Source organism: Rhinoraja longicauda, chromosome 44, assembly GCF_053455715.1.
Source record: "Rhinoraja longicauda isolate Sanriku21f chromosome 44, sRhiLon1.1, whole genome shotgun sequence".
Lineage (NCBI taxonomy): Eukaryota > Metazoa > Chordata > Chondrichthyes > Rajiformes > Arhynchobatidae > Rhinoraja > Rhinoraja longicauda.
Window position 1 is genome coordinate 6527168 of NC_135996.1, and position 3853 is coordinate 6531020.

At 60.1% G+C, this 3853-nt stretch overlaps 1 long non-coding RNA gene across 1 annotated transcript; it reads left to right on the plus strand.

Annotated features, from left to right (window-relative positions):
- Window positions 1-224: 224 nt before the first annotated feature.
- On the plus strand, window positions 225-3039 carry LOC144612428 (uncharacterized). The gene is made up of 3 exons (XR_013549670.1): window positions 225-335; window positions 1064-1194; window positions 2920-3039. It is a non-coding gene; the product is annotated as an uncharacterized LOC144612428 (long non-coding RNA).
- The last annotated feature ends 814 nt before the right edge of the window (window positions 3040-3853 follow it).

Sequence of the window (3853 nt, forward strand, 5' to 3'; positions counted from 1 at the left end):
ATAGTGTTAATGTGCGGGATCGCTGGGCGGCACGGACTTGGTGGGCCGAAAAGGCCTGTTCCGGCTGTATATATATGATATGATATGATAATCAGATGTACAGCCACTTTGGTCAACGTGGGTTGTTTTTAAATGTGCTATACAAATAAAATTGACTTGACTTGACTTGACTTCTATCCAGGGCGAGGGTCTTGTTGAAATGAGCGCTGTGTTTAATCCCGCAGGAGCCGCCACGAGACGCTAATTGGAGACGGGGAGAGGAGATCGGGAGCAGGCGAGGGGGGAGCAGACGACTGGACACAGGGAACCCCCACACCACACACACGCAAGGCCCGGTAAAGCTCTCCCTCTCTCCCCCTTACCCCCACCCTGCCCTCTTCGCTCGCCCATCCTTGCATGCCTTTTCACCCCCTCTCGCCCTCCCTCATGACCCCTCTGCTCTCCCCCTCCCCCCCCTCCCCCTCCCCCCTCCGCGCTCTTCCTCCCCCTCCCCCCCCTCCGCGCTCTCCTCCCCCCCCACCTCCGCGCTCTCCTCCCCCTCCCCTTCCCTCTCCGCCTCCTCCTGCAGCTGTTGTGTATTGTCCGTCGCTGTCTCTGTTCCCCCAGTCCGTCGCCGTCTCCGTTCCCCCAGTCCGTCGCCGTCTCCGTTTCCCCCTCCGTCGCTGTCTCCGTTCCCCCCGTCCGTCTCTGTTCCCCATCCCCGTCCGTCGCTGTTTCCGTTCCCATCCCCCTCCGTCGCTGTCTCCGTTTCCCCATCCCCGTCCGTCGCTGTCTCCGTTCCCCCCGTCCGTCTCCGTTCCCCATCCCCGTCCGTCGCTGTCTCCGTTCCCCATCCCGTCCGTCGCTGTCTCCGTTCCCCATCCCCGTCCGTCGCTGTCGCTGTCTCCGTTCCCCCCGTCCGTCTCCGTTCCCCATCCCCGTCCGTCGCTGTCTCCGTTCCCCCCGTCCGTCGCTGTCTCCGTTCCCCCGTCCGTCTCCGTCCCCCCCCCCCTCCGCGCTCTCCCCCCTCCACCCTTACCCTGTCCTGTGTCTCTGACTCTTCTCCGCCCTCCATTTTGTCCAGGCTGCGAACGGTCGATCGGCTGGCTGGAGGGCGGGCGGGCGGGCGGGCAGGAGGAGTCTGCGATGACGCCCTAGAGGCCCCGGGGGAGACCATTCGTGGATGGTCTGCTGGCCCAGCCTCGCCAGTATCATGTAGGTGAGGCACGCTTCCCACCGCGGGCGGGCTGGCAGGCGGGCTTCCCCACGTCGAGACTCCGCTGTGATTCGGCCCACCCCTGGCCCACCTCAGCTCACCTCAGCTCAAAGATAGACACAAAATGCTGGAGTAACTCAGCGGGACAGGCAGCATCGCTGGAGAGATGGAATGGGTGACGTTTCGGGTCGAGACCCTTCTTCAGACTCTAGGGTCTCGACCCAAAGCGTCACCCGTTCCTTCTCTCCGGAGACGCAGCCTTGTCCCTCTGAGTTACTCCAGCGTTTTGTGTCTCCCTTCGGTTTAAAACCGGCATCTGCAGTTCCTTCCTACAGGTTTAGTCGGTAACGCGTTGTTTAGGCTGGCAGCTTCCAACCCGCACTTCCCGCAGTCTCGGGAAAAGCTCCCGGCGCCAAACACTTTAACCTCCTCCCACCTCCCACACCGACCTCTCTGCCCTGGAGCCTCCTCCACTGTCAGAGTGAGGCCCAGCGCAAATTGGAGGAACAGCACCTCACGTTTCGCTTGGGGCAGCTCGCACCCCCAGCGGTACGAACATTGACTTCTCCAACTTCAAGTAACCCTGGCACCCTCCTCCCCCTCTCCCCCACCCAAGTCGTACCAGCTTCAGAGTCGTCTTGTTGAGTCTCGTTGTCTGTAACTGGTTTTCACCTAGCCCACAGCCAACAAGGTGCCCGTTTCCTTTATCATGGTTGCTTTTTCTGCACACCTTTCATTTCGTCCGTTCTATCTCTCTCTCCACATTCACCGTCTACACCTCTCCTTCCCCTCTCCCCCGACTCTCAGTCTGAAGAAGGGTCTCGAACCACGAAACGTCACCCATTCCTTTTCTCCAGAGATGCTGCCCGTCCGGCTGAGTAACTTCAGTTTTTTTGGCCCATCTTTAGTTCAGGGATACAGCGCGGAAAACAGGCCCTTCGGCCCACCGGGTCCGTGCCGCCCAGCGATCCCCGCACACTAACACTATCCTACACACACACACACACACACACACACACACACACACACACACACACTAGGGACAATTTACAATTTTATCAAGCCAATTAGCCCACAAACCCGCACGTCAGTGGAGTGCGGGAGGAAACCGGAGCGCCCGGAGAAAACCCACGCAGGTCACGGGGAGAACGGGAAACCGGAGCACCCGGAGAAAACCCACAAACCTGCTAACCTGCCACGTCTTTGGAGTGTGGGAGGAAACTGAAGATCTCGGAGAAAACCCACGCAGGTCACGGGGAGAACGTGCAAACTCCGTACAGACGGCGCCCGTAGTCGGGATGGAACCCCGGGTCTCTGGCGCTGTGAGGCAGCAACTCTACCGCCGCGACGCCCACTGCCGCACTCAACCACAAGCACGAAGCCTGCCCGACTAGCGAAGTGTACAGAAATAGTCCGCTTCATTCACTGGTAGCAGCGGGTAGAGTTGCTGCCTCACAGCGCCGGAGACCCGGGTTCCATCCCGACTACGGGCACCGTCTGTACGGAGTTTGTACGTTCTCCCTGTGACCTGCGTGGGTTTTCTCCCAGATCTTCAGTTTCCCTCCCGCACTCCAAAGACGTGCGGTTTGTGGGTTAATTGGGCCGCTATAAAGTGTAAATTGTCCCTAGTGTGTGTGTGTAGGCAGAGTTAGTGAGCGGGATGGCCGGTCGGCGCGGAGGTTGTACGTTCTTCCCGTGACCTCTGACCCTCTGACCTGCTGCAGGGCCTGGCCAGTGAGCGCCGGGCCTCGTGATCGCATGACTCTCGACATGGATACTGTCCTGTCAGACTTTGTACGCTCCACGGGCGCTGAGCCGGGACTGGCGAGGGACCTGCTCGAAGGTGAGGGACCTTCCCCGATCAATACCCCCTCCCCATCCCCCCCTGTCCTCTGTTCCCCTTCCCTCTCCGTCTCCGTTCCCCCGTCCGTCGCCGTCTCCGTCCTCCCCGTCCGTCGCCGTCTCCGTTCCCCCCGTCCGTCGCCGTCTCCGTTCCCCAGTCCGTCGACGTCTCCGTTCCCCCTCGTCCATCTCCGTTCCCCCTCGTCCGTCTCCGTCTCCGTTCCCCCCGTCCAATGAGAAGGATGAGAGGGGATCTTATCGAAACGTATAAGATTATTAAGGGGTCGGACACGTTAGAGGCAGGAAACATGTTCCCAATGTTGGGGAGTCCAGAACCAGGGGCCACACACAGTTTAGAATAGGGCTATGCCATTTAGAACGGAGATGAAGAAAAAACTTTTTCAGTCAGAGAGTGGTGAAGGTGTGGAATTCTCTGCCTCAGAGGGCAGTGGAGGCCCAATTCTCTGAATGCATTCAAGAGAGAGCTAGATAGAGCTCTTAAGGATGGCGGAGTCAGGAGGTATGGGGAGAAGGCAGGAACGGGGTACTGATTGAGAATGATCAGCCATGAACACATTGAAGGTGGTGCTGGCTCGAAGGGCCGAATGGCCTCCTCCTGCACCTATTGTGTATTGTCCGTCACCATCTCCGTTCCCCATTCTCGTCCGTCACCGTCTCCGTTCCCCGTCCGTCGCCGTCTCCGTTCCCCCCCCCTGTCCGTCACCGTCTCCGTTCCCCGTCCGTCCATTGTCTCCGTCCCCCCATCCGTCCGTCGGCCCGTCACGTCTCCCCCCGTGCGCCCCGCAGGCAAGAACT